The sequence below is a fragment of the Ictidomys tridecemlineatus genome, chromosome 16, assembly GCF_052094955.1.
Source record: "Ictidomys tridecemlineatus isolate mIctTri1 chromosome 16, mIctTri1.hap1, whole genome shotgun sequence".
In the NCBI taxonomy this organism is placed as follows: domain Eukaryota; kingdom Metazoa; phylum Chordata; class Mammalia; order Rodentia; family Sciuridae; genus Ictidomys; species Ictidomys tridecemlineatus.
Window position 1 is genome coordinate 21,586,534 of NC_135492.1, and position 21,576 is coordinate 21,608,109.

Here is a 21,576-nt window from a genome sequence, read left to right on the forward strand (position 1 = left end):
TCCAATAATAGGACCTAGCCCAGAGAGAAATGTATTGACACTTATAACTGTTTATAAGGTTAAAGCAATTTGTGAATAAATATGTATATATATTTTTATGAAATGATATCACAATTACTTTAATATACATTTTTTTAAATTTTTCTATTCTTTGTCTCATTAAAAAAAACAGTTTGAACTTTAAACTCTTTAACAATATTCTTATATCCCTTCCCCCCAAAAAGTGACTCACAAGTATAATTCAAATTATTGAGACTCATAAATTTTTGATCTTTTATTTTAACTAGTGAAGTCTAAAGATTTTCTTTTTTATTTTCACCTTTAAATGAAGCACACTTTATAGCTTTCTTGTTGTTTAACTGACCTTTAATATTTTGCAATTTTTACCCCCATTCTGATCACTTTGGACTGTTGATGTTTTCATGAAGGGGATCTCAAAGTGGTCATGCACAAGGTAGGAAATGGATATAGTAAGATAAGATTGGCGATTGCTGAGTATGTAGATTTTGCTATACAAAATAAGTATTAGTGGATGATATGGGGGTAGGGAGAAAAAGAGCAATAAAAAAATAAAAAAAACTTGAACACTAGAGGGGTTCAGATGCTACAAGTCTACAATGATAGCATGAATATAGAGGGTAGTGTTCTTAAAAGCAGCAATAAAATTTGATAAAAAGAAAAAGGTAATTTTTTGCATAGTTCCCAAGTGAGAGAGCCAGGTGAATGGGTTCTGTGTTCAACTCTTTCCACCTAGGAGTGGAATTTATAGTTCATAAGGTATGATTCAGTAAGTAGTAAAACACCATTTCTATGTACCTTTACATTTTTTCATGGCTCCAAGCTGACTTTGACAATTCCAGTCACATTACATCTTTGCACTTGTTAGCTATTCATTAATTCATTCATTCATTACATTATTTATTTGTTTTTATTAATTCACTTTTTCTTTTGTTGTCATTGTTTTTACATTACTGGTGATTACATAATTGCATAAATATTCTGAATGTTGACTTTTGGTTAAATATTGTTTTATGTGTTTATTCATACATTTACTTTTCATTGAAATGTTTTTCCTTTGCCAAGCCTGATTTATATTATTATTTTTTTTTAATTTTTTAAATATTTATTTTTCAGTTATCGGTGGACACAACATCTTTGTTTGTATGTGGTGCTGAGGATCGAACCCAGGTCGCATGCATGCCAGGCTAGCGCGCTACCGCTTGAGCCACATCCCCAGCCCAAGCCTGATTTATATTAGACCTCAATCTTCATTTATGAAGACTAGATAAAATCACATTATTCCAAAAAACTCAAGGATTTATTATTTTGCAGAATTCTAATCACCTGCTAAAGTTGAGCTGTGTCAAAACTCCTCTTTTTTTTACATACACTTTGATAAAGGATTTCTCTCTCACTTTTATATTTTGGAGAATAGACTAACTTCCCAAGGAGTAGTTAATAACCTAGATGAGTTTTCCAACTAGCTCACTATTACTTTTAAATTATTTACATCCTTGACACTAACAGTATCACTGATTACTTTTTTAAATTTTTGCAAGATATCTCTCTCTCTCTCTCTCTCTCTCTCTCTCTCTCTCTCTCATATGACAAATTGAAATTAGACATGCTTTTTTACTAAGAAACACTCTCAGCCTTTAATAAAATATTCTACAAAGAGAAAGGGTTTTGCTGATTTTCTTAGAGCCTCTCTAAGTTGCTGAGGCTGGCTGACTTTAATCTAATGTTATATATATGGATAGAGAGACACAGAGAGAGAGAAGTGTTCATTTGACTCTTACTCTTTGGGACTGTGCCAGAGTTACCTTCTTCTTTCACTTCTACCTTATTTCTGCCTCCAAAGAAACTACCCTTTTCCCTCATACTATAATTGATCCACCATTAGACTTTTTAAATCTGAACTCTTGAGCTGGTCATTCTTTCCCCTCTTTTCTTCACAGCACTTTTTTCTCTACCTGTACCTATTCCACCAATACTTATTCATGAATACTCACTACTACATACTCAGTATCCACCAATGTCACATCCTGATCCATCTCTGTTCTGCTTTTTCCATGGATCACTTTGAGATCCCCTCCACCCAGATATCAATAGTCCAGAGTAAGGTCAGGTAAGGGTGTTATATATGCAAGTTTTTAAATTTCATTTACATAACAATAAGCCTATTAAAATTGGGATGTATTTTGTCTTAGGTTAAAAAAGAAAATTCACAGACTGCACTGTTATACTCAATTGTTTAAAACTCATTAATTTCAATAATTTGGAAAAAGTAATTCTATAAAAAGTAGAATAAAGAAAAGAACATAATACATAAAATTAACAATTGATGGAGTAGAAATTGCTGTTATTTCATCATGAAAACTGTATATATATATATATATATATATAATACTCTTCACCAAGCAGCTTAGACCTGTAGAAATTATTGTATGTGTGTACAATGACAGCATACAAGTATGTGATAGGATAAGACTAGAGCTATACTTGTCAATACAGTAGAAATATGTGGCCTAGGAGGAAAGATGAGGTGATTTAGAAAAATAAAAATAATAAAATTTGAGAAAAAAAATGGTTTCTGGAGCCCAGAAAGATTTTTGGTTTAATTAGAGAACAAAATACCACATAAGTATTATACTGAGGTTACATCTGTTAAATACATCATATGTATAATGGATTTCAAGGCAAATATGTGGAACTTATCACAAACTAAATAAAAATTTACAAAAGCACATAAAATAGCACGTGTGTAAGTAAAACTAATCATTTTAAAGACAACTATTTTAACTCAATTTAATATATAATATTTTCCTATCAAAATTATAGCATGTTTTTCTTTGAATACAAGAAGAGAGCTTGACCTGTTGGTGCAGAATTGTAATCCCAGTACCTTGGGAGGTGTATTGTGAGCTCAAAGCCAGCATCAGAAAAAGTGAGGCCCTAAGTAACTCAGTGAGATACCGTGCCTAATGTCATACAAAATATGTTTGGGTATGTGGCTCAATTCCCCTGAATTTAATTCCAAGTACCAAATAAAAGAAAAGAAAAGAAAGAACCAAAAAATTATCTTTGAAATAAAATATGTATAAAATACCTCAAAACCTTTAATTAAAAAACAAATAATATAGTTATTGTTATGAGACACATTTAATGTATATTATGAAACTATATTGCAAGAATACAGACCAATATATCATAATATAAATCAAATCTGAAATCATATGTAGATCAATTGTATTGTTAAGAGCAATAGAAAGGCATATGTAAAACCAACCATATGAAAAATAACATTAGAAGTGAGTGAATGAATCTATCCAACATAAAGTTAGAATTGGGACATAGAGGAAAAGTTCACTGTTAGAGTGTGTGTGCAGAATGTGCAAGATAGTCAGTTCCAAACTTAGCAACACTATAAAAAGCAAATATTAACAGGGAATGATGTTGAAAATATAGCAGAATATTAAATGAGATACTCTCCCTCCGTCTATAGATAAGTTTAAGGAAAAAACTACTGTGAGTATCTCTTTGGCAAAATCATGAATGAGTAGAGAGATTTAGATACACTGAATATCAGTCCGGTCTTAAGAAATGTACCATACTTGGGACAAAATACCCAATTACCATCATCACCTCTAGTGAACAGAAATGTGAGAGAGAGGCTGAGGATGTAGCTCAATTTTTAGAGTGCTTGCCTTGTATGCACAAGGCCCTGGGTTCAATCTCTAGCACCACAAAAAAATAAGGAAATATGAAAGAAATGATACAAAAAAATGGTGATATCTAGGAGCCATAAAATTTCTCACAAGTGCTTCATCAGCTGTGACCGAGACACAAAAATACCCAAATATCAAAGCTGTCAATTTATCTAAAAAAAATCTGCCAGCATATTTTCCCAATTGCTGTTGCTGACAGATGAAGTTCACTCTAGCTTGTATTATAGGTGAAATAGGGAGGGATCCAGTAAACTACTCTTAGCTTGAGTGAGATTTTAGCACTTCCTGAATCCTGCCCCAGCCCTGATACACTAGTAATTTAGCCAATGTACAGAACTACCAATTCCTCCTAGAAAAATTTTTCGGGTTTTTTTTTGTGGGTGTGTGTATGTGTGTATTGAATGTTTCACATTTAACATATTTTGTTTATGTTACTATGTCCCTGATACACTATTAATAATGCAAGAACTACCAATTGCTCCCAGAAAGTTTTTTTTGTGTGTATGTGTGGATGTGTGTGTTGATGCGTGTACTGAATATCTCAATTTTAACATATTTAATTTACCTTACTATGTCCTGAGGTTCCAAACTCTAGAACAAAAGGTGATTGAGCTTATGTAAATCTCTGTAGATTTCAAACAAATGAATTTACATTCTTTTCCCAGAACTTTTATGAACTATGATACCAAACAGCTGTTCAGAAAGGAGCTTAAAAAACAATGATCCCTGTTTATTCCAACAAATCTGTACAGAATAGTCCTACATTGGCTACTTCATATAAACTTTCCACATGGATAAAATGCATCAGTCAAAGAGATTTTCTGTAGCATGGGCAGTGTTGTTGAAAAGGTTATTATAATAATCTGAAAGAGCTAGGTGTGGTGGCCAACATACTAGAGGCTGGAGAGGCAAGTCAAGAGGATTGTTGCCGCAGTCTGGCTGGGCACAAGATCACGAGCCACTCACATCTTTGTAGATTCAAACAGTAATTTTTTATTCCCGAACTCACACCAGCCTCTACAAACACGTTCTGGGGAAATTCAGGTTCTGCCGCAAAATTCACATACTACACCAGGTTTGAATCCCAAATACTTTTTGAATTTCAGGAGAACTCAAAGGGAACTCAGGCAGCAGGATATGCCCTATTCCCAGCAGGAATAAATTTAAAACTGGAACTGCCCTAAACCCAGATTGTCCTAAACCGGGAACTCCCTAAACCCAAGGAGCGGGATACTCCCTAAAACCTGAAGGATACACCCTACACCTGGATCCGCCCTAATCCAGTAGGATCCTCCCTAAACCCGGATCCACCCTGGTCCTTGAGCAGGGTCACCTTTCTCAAACATACATGCAATGTCATAGCGAATGTCCAAGGCAAGTCCATTTCCACGAGTCCTTTCTCTAAGCAACATGGGGAATGCTGGCAAGGAAATTTTGATGCGTCATTCCTACTTGGCAATGGCCCTCAGCAGATTGTGATTTGAAAGACAGCCTTAACAACATAGAAAGGCTATAAGCAACTTATTGAGAGATTAGTGATATATCACCTGTCTCAAAAAAAAGGACTGGAAACATAATTCAATGGTAAACACACACGGAGTTAAATTCCTAGCACCAAACCACACCAAACTAAACAAATATCTGAAAGATAGTAGGGACTCCAGAGTATAGGTGTATATGCATAGATAAAAATTTTGGTTACAATTTAAAGTTAATAAAGATTCTTTTCAAAAATTTTCATGGTTCTTTTTTCTTAAAGAGAAAGTGAGGGGAAAGAGAGAGAGAGAGAGAGAGAGAGAGAGAGAGATAGAGAGAGAGAGAGAGAGAATTTTAATATTCATTTTAGTTTTCGGCAGAGACAATATCTTTATTTGTACATGGTGCTGAGGATAAAACCCAGTGCCACACGAACACCAAACAAGTGCACTACCACTTGAGCCACATTCCCAGCCCCTATCATGGTTCTTAAGAGCTCAAAATAAAAATGCCATATAATCCACTAATAATATTTTTTGAAGCAGGGTATCATTGTGAATGTCTGTACTCTCAGTGGCTTGGGAGGATGAAACAGGAGGAACTTAAAAACAGCCTCAGAAACTTGGCAATGGCTTAAGTGACTCAGTGATATCCTGTCTTATTAAAAAAATAGGGATGTAACAAAGTGGTAAAGTGCCTAAATAAGTACAAATAAATAACAATAACAATTCTTGGTTTAAAAAATGCCCTATAACCCAGGAATTATAATTCTGGATAAATATCTAAAGAAATTGGAACACATTTGTTAAAGATATTACTTCACTTCCATTTTTATTGTAGGTTTATGCACAGTATCTAATAAAAGGAATCAAATGAAGTGCCTTTTAGATGCAAGGTATTGATGAAAAGGTTTCTTCCAGCTGCAGATCATTCATCTACTTTCCTTAAAGTCTGCGTACTTATAATTCAAACTGCTCCCTAAAAGGCAAGACTCAGATATGGATTCTTCTGAGTACTCCAAGAAATTTTGGTACCTCTAGACAAATTCTGTAAGACTTTTCCAAAACTAAGGAATAGGTAAATTTTGGAGTTTGAGATGTGGACAACATACAGTAAATTCCTCAATCGGGAATCTTAATTCAGACACTGTGATAAGGTGTCTGGTCTGGGGAAGAAAGAGGAAGTAAAATCAGAGTTTGAGATAAAACTAGACTTTACTTCACTGATTTATAGGTTATTGATTTAATCCAAACAAATATTGGAAAAGGGTTAAAGCTACTAATTAAAATTTATGTAAAACAGGTATTTAAAAAGTACCAGGAAAGAGCTGAAGGTGTGGCTCAATGGTACAGTGCTTGCCTAGCATATATGAGGCCTGAGCTTAATTCTCAGTGCCCCATATAAATAAATTAAATATAAATAAATATTAAAAAAAATACCAGGTAAGGATTTAAGGTTGTTGCTCATTAGTAGAATTCTTTTTTTTTTAAAGAGAGAGTGAGAGAGGAGAGAGAGAGAGAGAGAGAGAATTTTTTTTAATATTTATTTTTTAGTTCTCGGCAGACACAACATCTTTGTTGGTATGTGGTGCTGAGGATCGAACCCAGGCCGCACGCATGCCAGACAAGCGGGCTACCACTTGAGCCACATCCCCAGCCCAGTAGTAGAATTCTTGGCTAGTATGCATGAGGCAGTCTGTTTGATACTGGACCCACATTAATAACAATAACAATAACAATAATAATAATAATAATAATAATAATAATAATAATAATAAAGATATTTTGTTCATCCACAACTAAGAAACAAATATTTTAAAAAGTTCAACAGTGGGGCTGGGGATTTGGCTCAAGCGGTAGTGTGCTCGCCTGGCATGCGTGCGGCCCGGGTTCGATCCTCAGCACCACATACAAACAAAGATGTTGTGTCCGCCGAGAATTAAAATAAATAAATTAAAAAAAAAAGTACAACAGTGCTATGGCCTGTAACCTTCTAGTTATCTGTGTTCTAAGTAAGCCCTTGCAATTGAACTTTCTTGTTATTTAAGTTAAAGTCCAGTTCCACTTTTATTTCCTGCCACACCAGGACAAAGGAGTTTGCTTGAATATTAGGAATGCTTCTAAATGTCACTTTAATAAAGTTGTTTTACATATTTAAAAACTCAGTTGAAAGCAAACTTGGTGGCACAGGCCATAACCCCTGTGGCACAGAAGAATTATACATGGGTATCATGAGTTCAAAGCTACCATCAGAAAAAGCAAGGCACTAAGCAACTAAGTGAGACCCTCTCTCTAAATAAATACAAAAAAGGACTGGGGATGTATCTCAGTGTCGCTGAGTTAAATACCTGCTATAAAAAAAAAAAAAGAAAAAAGAAAAAAATTCAATTGGGGACAAATACATTAAAGAAACAAACAAACAATCAAAAAACACCTTAATTTTGGACAAATTAACTACACTACTGTGAGGATGGCTTTAGGCCTGGCCTAAAAAAGCTCCATATTAAAAACTTCAGTTTGAAACATGCAGCCTCACCAGGCATGCCTAAAGAAGCCCTGCAGTATTGCCCTCAGAATAAACTAATCACTTCCCCTCACCTTGATAAACAGAGTGAGGCCTCTGACAGGTTGTCCTCACCTAATAAGAGGGAAGGGTGAGAAGACCAAGGTGCAGACCACCAGACCAGATGTTTCTGGCCCTAGAGTAAATGATGCCATGGAAAAATCTGGTGGTAACTAACAAGGATTGTAAAAAGGGTTAAAAAACTACAAAATTTAGTACAACTAGTAGAGCAAATAAACAAATGTTCACCCAGCTCAATAAAAAATGCACATGAGCTGGGGAGGCTGATGAGGACTTAGAATGACATCTCATCACTTCTCATTATTGGTATTATCCTCACGACTCTTAAACTCTACAGCCACACCTTAGTGAGAGGGAGAAAGGTAAAAGATTATGAGATGTTCTTCTTATGTTATGAAAACTTAATTTCAGTGGGGAGAAACCCAATAGGGAAAATAAAACCAAGAGGCAAGATCTCCCACACACCCAAAATATATACTTTCATGAATAAAAATTTTATCAAAATTACTTTAAAATTTCATTTAACTTTTGTGCTCTCTGGTCTTATGAGAAAGAAAATTTAATTTTAAACTTCTAAGCAATGTCCTAAGGCATTAATATTTTCCTAGAGGGAAAAACCATATAATGCATTAGTATAATTTAAAAATTTCTAGTATTCATAATAAAAATTAAGAAGGACAGCTTAAATCAATTTAATAACTTAAACTACTATATCTAAAATATTATTATTTTTGAAAATATAAACTGACAAATAAATAAATGTATTTTTCAAGCTTCATCCTAAAATTCATTTTTGACCTCTCAGGGATATCTATGTTCACCACAGCTACATTCCATGTTTGAGATCTATAAATACCCTGACCTCAGCAAGGTGAAAAAAATGGACAACTCAGTTCTGTGTCATAGGTTATGGAATAAACATACCAAACAACATTCTCTCAGGGCCAAAGAACAGGAGAGACTCTGCACTTTGAGAGATAAGCCATCTACAACTCAGAAGCGTACAAATGTGGAAACTGTTTCTCACAGGATTCTGGGCACAGATCCATTTTTATTTTAGATATCATACTTTAACCAAAAGAGATTGGTATCACTGGAGAGAAGACTCTAGGTCATCAGATCATCAGTAACCCAGTAACTAGAGTCTAAACATTTTTAAAAAATTATTTTGCAGTTTTGTCTTTAGCCTAATGAGGGTTGTGATTTCATTTTTCTTCTTTAGTATGGGGTACTCTGAGAATATCATCAAACATTAAAGGCATAGAAGTCTACACATATTTCCATATAATTCAATAAAACCTGTCAAGAGATTAAAGTTTAAATTTAAATTAATAAAAATTTAACCAATACCTATAAGGCACAATATATTTTTCACATAACTTCTGTTCCACATGTGATGATTGATTGAATCCTGGCATTCAGCCCATGATTAGTGAATTAGATATCTATCACTGAATAAGAAGAAACCATATAAAAATTATTGTCTCAAGTGTGGGCTTATCATCAATTAAGTCTGGGTTCATATGGGATCTTTTTACTGCATTAAGTGATAGTTGGTAAGGTTACTAAACTTCAGAGGGAGATATGGTTGCCAAAAAAGCACCCTTCTTCTCAGAATCAAATAAATTAAGGTAGGCTCATTCTCATGGAGGTGACAGTGTTATGAAAGCAAAAACGAAGTATTCAAAGTGTTTCCTGACTAATAAACTTTCATAGTCACAGATTTACATAAGTCACTCATAAAAAAATAAGAGCTTAGATCTAAAATTTGGGAAATATACTCTGCACTTTGGCTACAAGAGGAGTAAAAACACATTGTCAATTTTATGTGTACAGATAAGGCTAAAGAATTGCTCATATGTTGACACTTGGTATCATTCTGCTTTTTGTAATGGATTAGGTTTACATAGCTGTTCAGTGTGAAAGAATATTTGAAAGGTCTCCTGAATATTAAGCAACTTTACTGGAATTCAGGATCAATTCTCTGTGACCCCAAAGCCACAACTCACATCCTCTAGACTACATGAATTATCAATCTTTCATTATTGTTTTAGAAGTTAGATAATGGCACAAAAAAAGCAGAATTTTTTTTGTACCAAGGACTGAACTCAGAACACTTTATCACAAATCACATCTCTAGCCCATTTGTTTTTAAAGACAAGCCAAGTTCTCGCTAAGATGCGTAAGGCCCCACTTAGTTGCTGAGTCTAGCCTTGAACTTAAAATCCTTCTTCTCAGCCTCTTTAGTCACTGAAATTATAGATATTCATTACAATATTGGCTCTTGTTTCCTGGTTTATGAATAGGCAAAATTGAAATGATAAGCAGAGAAGCAGCTGTTAAAATCACCCCTTTATTGATTCTGGCTTTATTCCTAAGGTTTACATATTGAAACCCATATTTGATGTATACTGAAGGTAACATTATCTATTATAGTCAACAGTCTGTTGATCTCCATTTTATTCAGACAATTTTTTACTGCCTAAACTTTGATTTAATTTGAAAATGTTACTCAATATGTTTGAACTTCTGGTTTTTCTTCTGGCATTATTAGGATACTAGGTTCAAACCATACAGCCTATGGAAAATTATGGTGTGGTTATAGCTAAAGAGAAGACTATATTATAAATAAAATTTTAAACTCACGAGGATGATGTATTTTCTTTATTTTTATGTAACCTTTTTGAATAAGATACAGAGTACACAGCCAAACCTTAAATCTTACAAAGCAGGCTCTAACTCTAGTTAATAAAGAAAAATATCAAATACAAAAAGTTGTGTTGCAAAATCATATAGCAGTTGGTTTGTTATCAGCAGCACAGGAATGGGTTTCTGCCATATAATAATATCAGTATGACTTCAATACATATGATATTTTTAGATGCAGCCACACAGCAGTTGATAAATGATAAGTTGCAAGAATGATGAGCTTGTATAGATACCATCTGGAGATGGCTTTTAGTGATCCTAAACAGGGGGATTGTGTTCTCTAGTCATATCACAATACAGCATATTTTTTGAGGCCTGTGGATGCAGAGTTCTTACCTCCTTGGTGACAGATCATTGCAGAAGATTTCAAGTGTGTAGATTTTTTGATGATGAAACCTATAAGAGTGGATCATTGGAAAGGCCAAACATGGCTATAGCTACTCTGTTGTTGATGCTTCCAAAAGGTTACTGTTATTATTATGATGATGATTATTATTAGTATTATTATCATTTATTTAAGTAATGAATACCTTGATTAAGTGTATACATTCATTGTCATAAACATTTTCTTCTGAGCATGTGTTCACTATGTAAAATATTGATCATGCACCTTTGTTTTCTGGCCTGTGTATGAAAGGGCCTATGGATTGATGCAGGATTCTGAGGGCTGAATGCTCTGGGCTACCTGGGAGCTATTGTTACCTCTGCATAAGCATGACTACACTGCCAACTCTTCCTCACATCTCTCAATTGCTAGAGACCAAAATTTTACATCCTGGGTCTCAACACCCACACAGCAACTCGCATAGTCTTTAGGATATTTGCAGGTGAGAGATATCTCACTCATGATTAATGGAGATTTTTAGGGGAGTAGTGGCAACTAGGCATCCACTTGAACAATGGGCATAATTCAGTATGGAAAGCCTAAAACCAATATTTTTTTTAGAGAGAGTGAGAGAGGAGGGAGGGAGGGAGGGAGAGAGAGAGAGAGAGAATTTTTAATATTTATTTCTTAGTTCTCAGTGGACACAACACCTTTGTTGGTATGTGGTGCTGAGGATCGAACCCGGGCCGCACGCATGCCAGACGAGCACGCTACCGCCTGAGCCACATTCCCAGCCTTAAAACCAATAATTTTGTCCACTGTCTTGGTTTTAATCCTTAGGACAATCCTCTTGTAATGCCGGCAGTAGATGGGAATGAATAAGTGTGGGGGGTATATATGGAGGAGGGTAAGAGGGAGGTAGGGAGGTAGAGAAAGAGTTGAGGAGGGTTTTCAAGATAGTGGGATAGAGAAGGTCACTTTCCTGGCTGCTCCATGGCATGAAACCTAGAAAGCAGATAGGCAGCTTCTCAGCAAGGTGGGTGAACAAAAAAAAGGGGGAGGGGGCATTCTTTAAAGGAATTTAATATTTGATATTCAAAGCAGGGGACTCAGGAGACTAGATATAATAAAATAAGAAATAAATCCCCAGAGCCACAGCTGCTGCCACAGTTGGAGGCACCAGCCAGAGTGGTCTATCTGTGAGCAAAGTGGAGGGATAAGCCCTGAGGTGTGTCTGGGTATGCAGAGTTTAACAATCAAAGACACCGCCCCTTTCAACTGAAAGAAACTGCCCAACTAAACTTTTCCTTGTGCCAGAAAGAAGCCAAATATATCTCGACTGCATGTGGAGGTCAGAGGAAGAAACCATTTTGTAGCTGAAGCTGATTTCTGGCAAATCTGAGTTTGGTTCAAAATACAGGCCTGGGAAACCCACACTGCACAACATGGAATGAGCCTAAGGAGAAAATCAAATGTGGAGAGAGACTTACACAGGGGATAACAGGTCAAGGAAATGCACCTGGCTCTCCCCCTCCCCCTCCAAACCATCTGCTTACAGAACTGGCTGAGAGAGATTCACCTGGCTGGGATTCCAAAAGAGTAGGGATGAGAGATATTGATTTTGGAGACTAAACCAGAGACCAGGAAATGTGGGGTCCACAGGTAATATAGTAACTAAGAATTGGCTCCTCCACCACATGGAAGCCAGGGGAGATCTTTGGGGTATAGTCCTCCAGCGTATAGTCCTCCAGCAACTGGCAATAGCTGGGCCCTAGAGGTGTGCTGATTTAATATCTCCAGACTAAATGGCATTCAGTGAAGAACATGGAGCCTACACAAGCCTAAACCCTGACTCTGGGAATTCTGCCTATGGGATTACCTCTGTCACTCCAGCAACCTAACCCTGAAGTGAGCAAGCATCACACTCCAGGGACCCACCTAAAACTGCTGAGAAGGAAAGCTGAGAATATTTTGAACTCCAACAGAAAAAACTCTGTAACTTTTCATCAAGATCTTTTTTTTTTCCTTTTCTATGTTCAATTGTGATCTTAATGGTTCATGGACATTCATACATTCATATTTGGTACTGTTTCTCATTTTTAGAATTTTTAATTATTTTTTTCATTTGTTATAATTAGTTATACATGAGAGTAGAATGCATTTGAGGGGAGGGTACCAGGGATTGAATTCAGTGGCACTGAACCACTTAGCCACTTCCTCAGCCCTACTTTGTATTTTATTTAGAGACATGGTCTCACTGAATTGCTTACCTCCTTGTTTTTGCTGAGGCTGGCTTTGAACTCACAATCCATGCCTGACCAGACTTAATTTTTGATGTAAGTTATTTTTTATTGATCAGTTTTTTTGAGGACTAGGAAGTTCAATTAGTATATTTCAGTTATTTTTCATTCTTTTATTTTTAATTTTTTAAATGTGTGTGTGTGTGTGTGTATATATATATATATATATATATATATATATATATATATATTCTCACTTTTCTGTTTCCCTTCTTTCTCTCTTGTCTTCTGCTAACAGCCAATCTCTATTATACTTGCATTCACTCTTACTTTAATTTTTTACTTCTGTCTTTGCTCCTCTCCCTGATAATCATCACATCCTATAGCAGTTCTGTTCTATAAATTGTGAACACTTTTTGAAAATTTACTGTGTTTATGGTAAGGGAATAAAAATAATTTTCCAATAATAACATTGAATGTAAATTACTTAATCTCATCAATCAAAGATATAGACTGGCATATTGGATTAAAAAGCAGAACCCAACAATATGCTCTCTCCAAGAGGCTCACCTCATAGGCAAAGACATCAACAGACTGAAGGTAAAAGGACGGGGAAAACATATCATTCATATGAATCTCCTAAACAAGCAGAGGTTTCTATATTCATATCAGATAAAGGGACTTTAAGCCAAAGTTAATCAGAAGGGACAAAGAAGGCCATTTTCATACTGCTTAAGTGAATTATACATCAGGAAGACATAACAATTGTAAATATTTATGCCCCAAACAATGAAGCATCTACATATATCAAAACAAACCCTTCTTAATTTCAAGAATCAAATAGACCTCAACATAATAATGCTGGGTGACTTTAACACACCTCTCTCACCACTGGATAGATTCTCCAAACAAAAAATAAATAGAGAAGCTATAGAACTTTAAAAAATACCATTAATAATTTATACTTCACAGACATATATAGAACATTTCATCCATCAATGATTGAATACCCTTTCTTCTCAGTAGTACATGGATCCTTCTATAAAATAGACCATATCTTAGGACACAAAGCAGCTCTTAGTAAATACAATAAATAGAGATAATACTTAGCATTCTATCAGATCATAATGGAATAAAATTAGAAATCAACAATAAAATAAAAGATACAAGCTACCCCAACACCTGTAGACTAAATAATATGCTATTGAATGACCAATGGATAGCAGAATAAATCAGGAATGAGATTAAAAAAATACTTAGAGGTGAATAAGAATATCAACACAACATATCAAAATATCTAGGACACTAAAAGGCAGTGCTGAGGAAAGTTCATTGCATTGAGCTCATTCATTAAAAGAATAGAAAGTGAACAGTTAATCCAGGTGCAAAGGTGCATGCCTATAATCCTAGCAGCTCAGGGGGCTGAGATATGAGGATCATAAGTTCAAAGCCAAGATGCTAAGCTAGGGATATGGCTCAGTGGTTGAGTGCCCCTGAGTTCAACTTCCAGTATCAAAAAAAAAAAAAAAAAGAAAGTCAACAATTAAATAACCTAACATGACATCTAAATCCCTAGAAAAAGAAAAAAGCAACAACAAAAGAAGTAGAAGACAGAAAATAATGAAAATCAGAGCTGAAATTAATGAAATTAAAACAAAAAAAATCCAAAAACTGAAGAAACAAAGAATTGGTTCTTTGAAAAAATAAAAAAAATCAATAAACCCTTACCCAAGCTATTAAACAGAAATAGACAGAAAACTCAAATTTCTAAAATTCATGATGAAAAGGGAAATATAACAATGGACACTATTGAAGAAACTATTTTGAAAATTTATACTCCCATAAAATGAAGACATCAAAAAAATTTCTAGAGACATATGACCTATCTAAATTGTATCATGAGGACATAGAAAATTTAAACATATCTGTTTCAAATAATGAAATTAAAAATGCCATCAAAAGCCCACAAATAAAGAAAAGCCCAGGACCAGACATATTCTCAGCCAAGTTCTACCAGACTTTCAAAGAAGAACTAACACCAATGCTCCTCAAATTATTCCATGAAATAAAAAAAGGAGGGAACCCTTCCAAACTATTTCTATGAAGCTAGTATCACCCTGATACCAAAACCAAAGACACATCAAGGAAATAAAACTTCAGACCAAATCCCTGATGAACATAGATGCAAAAATTCTTAATAAAGTCCTGACAAATTGCATACAAAAATATATTAAAAAGATAATGCACCAGGATCAAGTGGAGTTCATCCCAGGGATGCAAATTGGTTTCAACACATGGAAATCAATAATTCATCACAATTCATCATCAATAGACTTAAAAACAAGAATCACATGATTATCTCAATAGATGCAGAAAAGGCATTTGACAAAATACAGTATCCATTCAAGTTCAATGAAAAACTAGGAATAGTAGAAACGTACCTCAACTTTGTAAAAGCTATATTGGCTAAACCCACGGCTAACATCATTCTAAATGTAGAAAAAATGAAAGCATTCCCTCTAAAAACTTAACAAGACAACGATGTCCTCTTTCACCACTTCTATTCAACATCATCCTTGAAACTCTACAGAGGAATTAGAAAAAAGAAATTAAGTGGATACAAATAGGAAAAGAAGAAGTCAAACTATCACTGTTTGCTGATATCATGATTCTATATTTAGAAGATCCAAAAACTCCACCAGAAAACTTATGGAACTCATAAATGAATTCAGCAAAGTATCAGGATATAAAATCAAGATACATAAAGCAAATGCATTCCTATGTATCCAGTGATGAATCCACTGAAAGAGAAATTAGGAAAACTACCCCATTCACAATGGCCTCAAAAAAAAAAAAACAAAACAACTTTGGGAATCAATCTAACAAAGGAGGTAAAAGCACTCTAGAATGAAAACAGAACACTAAATTAAGAATTTGAAGAAGACCTTAAAAGATGGAAAGATCTCCCGTGTTCTTAATAGGCAGATTCAATACTATCAAAATGGCTGTACTACCGAAAGTGCTATACAGATTTAATACCATTCCTATTAAGGTTCCAATGGCATTCTTCATGGAAATAGAAAAGGCAGTAAAAAAACTCATTTGGAAAAATAAGAGGCCCAGAATAGCCAAAGCAATCCTCAGTTGGAAAAGTGAAGCAGAAGGCATCACAATACCAGATCTTAAGTTATACTACAAAGCTATATAACAAAAACAGCATGGTATTGGCACCAAAATAGACATAAAGATCAATGGCACAGAATAGGAGACACAAGGATAAACCCACATAAATACAGTTATCTCATACTAGACAAAAGCGCCAAAAACATACATTGGAGAAAAGATAGCCTCTTCATCAAATGGTGCAGGGAAAACTGAAAATCCATATGTAGCAAAATGAAATTAAACCCCTATCTCTCAACTTACACAAAACTCAAAGTGGACTAAGGACCTAGGTATTAGACCAGAAATCCTGTTCCTACTGGAAGAAAAAGTTGACCCAAATCTCTATCATGTCAGCTCAGGAACTAAATTCCCCAACAAGACTCCTAAAGCACAAGAAATAAAATCAAGAATCAATAAATGGGATGAAATAAAACTAAAAAGCTTCTTCATAGCAAAGAAAACAATCAAGGACATAAAGATAGAGCCTACATAATAGGAGAAAATCTTTGCCACATACACCTTAGATAGAGCAGTAATCTCTAGGATATACAAGGAACTCAAAAAACACAAAAAACACCAATAACCCAGTCAATAAATGGGCAAATGAAATGAACAGACACTTCAAAGAAGAAGTCTGATTGGTCAAGAAATACATGAAAAAATGTTCAACATCTCTAGCAATTAGAGAAATGCAATAAAGCTACACTGAGATTTCATCTCACTATAGTCAGAATGGCAATTATCAATAATACAAGTAACAACAAATGTTGGCAAGGATGTGGGGGGAAAAAGGCACACTCATACATTGCTGGTAGGACTGCAAATTGGTGCAACCACTCTGGAAAGCAAAGCAGATTCCTTAGAAAACTTGGAATGGAACCACCATTTGACTCAGTTACCCTACTCTTCTGTATATACCAACAAGGACTTAAAATCAGCATACTACATGATTACTACATTGATGCAGCGACATCAATGTTCATAGCAATCCAATTCACAGTAACTAAGCTTTGGAACCAATCCAGCTGCCCTTCAATAGATGATTGAATAAACAAAATGTGGTACACAATGGAATATTATTCAGCCATAAAGAAAAATAAAATTATGGCATTTGCTGGTAAATGGATGGAACTGGAGAAGTGAAATAAGCCATGCTAAGTGAAATAAGCCAAGACCAAAAAACAAAGACGAGATGTTCTGATATATGGATGCTTACACACAATAGTGGGGTGGGTAGATTAGAAGTTCATTGGATTAGACAAAAGGGAATGAAGGGAAGGAAGGGAAGATGGAAATAAAAAAGACAGTAAAATGAATCAGATATAACTTTCCTATGTTCATATATGAATTCACAACTAGTGAAACTCCAAATCATGTACATTCACAATAATGGGAAATTATATTCCATGTATGTATGTCAAAATACATTCTACTATCATATATAACTAAAAAGAAAAAATAAAAAATTAAGAAAAAGAAATAGGCAAGGAGAAAGAGATTGATATATTTTGAGGAATGGGCTCACAAAATTTTGGAAAATGGGCTGTGGTGGTGTCTCAGTGGTACAGTGCTTGCCTTGCATGCATGGGGCCCTAGGTTTGGTCCCAGCACAACATAAAAATAAAGATATTGTGTCCATATACAAATAAAAATTTTTAAAAAAATTTGGAAAGTGGAAAGTCCAAAATTTCCAAATTTTTAGGTATCAGGATAGAGAGCTAGAGAAGAACCAGTGTCGCAGTTCCATTTCAAAAACTGCTGAAGAATTCTCTCTTGCTGGGGGAGGTTATTTATTTATTTATTTATTTATTTTTGTCCTGTTTTGGTTGGTTCGTTGGTTGGTTGGTTGATTTTGTTGTCGTATCCAGTATCAGGGAATTAAACTCAGGTATTTGAACATGTTAAACAAGCACTCTACAACTGAGCTACATCCCAGCCCAGTCTTTTGTTTTATTTAGGTTTTCAACTGATTGGATGGTGCCTACCCACCTTATAGCCGACAATCTATAAACCATCAATTTTATTTTTCCTGCTTCTTTTTTTTCCCCACATTTTAAAATTGGTGGATTACAGTTGTACACATTGATGAGATTTGTCATTATATATTCATACATGTACACAATGTGACAATATAATTTGACTAATATAACTTCTCAGAATCTCTCTCCTCCCTCTAACCTCCCACCCCTTAGTCCCTTTCCTCTACTGATCTCCCTTTGATTTTTAGGAGATCCACCCCCATCACTCGGCTTTTATTCCTGAATGTTAGCTAAACTCATTAGGCATAACCTACTGGCATCAAAATATTGGGCAGTCGAGTTACCTGTTTACCTCCTTATTACTATAGGAATGGGTTATGTATTCTTATTTGGAATTAACATGATGAGTACTTCTCCACTCAACTCCATTCATACAATCACAGATAACTATGCTAAAAATCAACAGCAGAAGAAATACTAAGCAGAGGCCATCCCAGCATTAACAGAGAGTCCTAGGGATTGGGGTTGTGGCTCAGTGGTAGAGCACTTGCCTCACATGCATTAGCCCCTGGGTTCTATCCTCAGCATCACATATAAATAACAAATAAAATAAAGGTATTGAGTCCATCTACAACTGAAAAAAAAATTTAAAAAAACAGAGAGTCCCATTAGTAAAGTAAATGAAATGTTCTTTCTTGCAGCCAAAGAACTTTACATCAAAAACTGAGTTGCATGTCAAGAGGCTAATATCAAGCATGATGTTTTGACAGAATAATTTTGACCACAATTATCTATTTTCTCTTATTATTGCTCAATATTGAAATGTAAAAAAATTGAAAGTTGTTCTTCCCAAGTAAATTTTAATGAATATTGTAAATGTTTTTAATTATTAATCATTAATAGGATAAATAAAATACAGCATTAAAAATAAATAAAAAAAATTGAAGCATCTGCAATCAATTATGAAGCACACCGGTGATCCACATCCTTCAGCATCTCCAGGCTGAATTTCAGTTGCTAGTTCCCTGCTTCCCAGTGCATACCTACCTAACAGTTTGGCCCAGTCAAGTGAATCCCAGCACCAGAAATCCACAGTGGCTCTGCATCAGGACTTCCCAGTGGTTCAACATCTGGGCTTGCTTAGAACAAGCATCTGATTCAGGAGTAGTTTACCACCATCATATTTCTAAATAAGAAAAAGACATTTTGCTTATTCCTACTACAAAAGCAATATATAATTATTATAAAAAATCATAAATATGAGAAAGCAAAGAAATATAAAAATCACTCATAATCCCTACCTCTTGGAGAAAACTACTGACTCTTTCAGGGATTTGTTTTTCAAAATTGTTATGGAACAAGGATACTATTTCATAACTTTTTATTTATACACATTTTTCTATGTCATTAAATATTTTATAATATTGTTTGTGTGTGTGTGTGTGTGTGTGTGTGTGTGTGTGTGTGTATTGTGCCAGGATTAAACCCAGGACCTTGCATATGCCAGGTAAGTCCTTATCACTAAACTATATCCCCAGCTCTATGCTATCACTTTTAAGGGCTGGCTAATATGGATATAACAATGACCTCTGAACCCAACAGACCACTCATTAACTTCATCCTTTTGAAAGCTGAAAGGCAAATGGGATGACCAACTATGGCCACTCCCTTATTCAAGGGAAGACCACAACTATAGGAAAAGCCACATGTGTGAAAGTGAATGGATAGTGATTTCTTAGTTTTTCCTTTGAATGTGAATATTTTTTTATGATTAGGAGAAGATTTCCATTTTAAAATAGAAGAAATCTAGAATATTCATGTTTGCCTCTTTGTTCTCTAGACAGAGAACAATGGGAAAAAATAGCTGTAACTAAAAGTGAACTAAAGTATCTTCATTCATATTTTATGTGTTTATTTAGGATCAATACACTGTTTGGTTTGGGAAGGATTTAAGGCAACCATTCAATTAAAGGAAAAATGAAACCACAAGAAATATCAAGCACAGATGCTCCCAGTCACCTGGGATGTGGATTGGTAGTACTGATTATGGGTCTAATTATAACAGTTAAGGTTATTTAGCACTTTTCTGTGCCAGGCATGTGCTAAGAACTTCATTTTCTCATTTAAAGGTCAAAACAGGGGTCAGGGTTAGTGACTCAGTGGTGAAGTAATTGCCTAGCATGTGTGAAGCAGTGGGTTCATAAATAAATAAAATAAAGGTCCATCAACAACTAAAAAAATTTAAAAAAATAAAAATAATTAAAGGTCAAAACAACTCTGTGGAGTGTACAGTTATAATCTGCCTCCCACCCCTCACCTCCAGCCAGTTCTGGAAATTGAACCCAGGGTCATGTAAATGCAAGGCAATATCACTGAGCTACATCCCCAGCCCTGTAATCACCTATTTTTTATTTATTTATTTTTATTTTTTAGTTGTGGATGGACATGATACCTTTATTTATGTTTATGCGGTGCTGAGGATCAAACACAGTGCCTCCCATGTGCTAGGCAAGAGCTCTACCACTGAGCTACACCCCCAGCCCTTTAATCACCTGTTTTAATGGCAAGGAAATAGGTTTTGAGAGGTTTAGCGACTTGGCAGTGGGAAATATCCAGTTGATGGCAGAGCCAATGTTCAGATCAACCTTATTTTAAAGCCTGGACTCTTCTATGCCATACTGAAAAGTAGCCATCCATGATGGGCAGAATAACGCCCACACCCAACCAACATGTCTACCTTCACATTCCCAGAACTTGTGACTATGTTGCCTTGTGTGGCAAAGGGAATTGAGGTAGCAGACAAAATGAAGGCTGCTAAACTAGTGGACCTTAAAACAGGGAGACTATCCTGGATGATCTGGTTTGACCCAGTGTAATCACAGGGGTCCTTAAAAGTGAAAGAAAAGTTAGAGCACAACAGAAGCCAGGGTAGAGAGATACAACCTGAAGACTCAGCCTGCCACTGCCAGCGCTGAAGGTAGAAGGGAGCCGTGAGCCAAGGGCTGAGGGCAGCTGCTAGAAACTGGAAAAGGGGAGAAAATGGATTCTTCCCTGGAGCTGGCTGACATTGAAGAAATGCTGGTTTTTCTCTCAGTTCTCTTTCTATGACAAGAAGCTTGCATACAGTTTATAAAATGCTACCAATAATTTAGATTAGAAATAAAGAATAAAATAGTGTGGGCCTGGAGTTGTGGCTCAGTGGTAGAGTGCTTGCCTAGCACATGTGAGGCACCGGGTTCAATTCTCAACACCACATAAAAATAAAGGCATTGTGTCCAACTACAACTAAAAAAAAATTTTAAAGAATAAAACCATGCATTCTAGAAAGTATGCATGGAGGTCAAACTGGGAATGTCCTAATCCAGATTTTC

General features: G+C 35.3%; 1 pseudogene; it reads left to right on the top strand.

The window, feature by feature from the left end:
• The first annotated feature begins 445 nt into the window (after positions 1-445).
• LOC110597369 (phosphatidylinositol N-acetylglucosaminyltransferase subunit P pseudogene) lies at positions 446-18,932 on the top strand (annotated as a pseudogene).
• Positions 18,933-21,576: the final 2,644 nt, after the last annotated feature.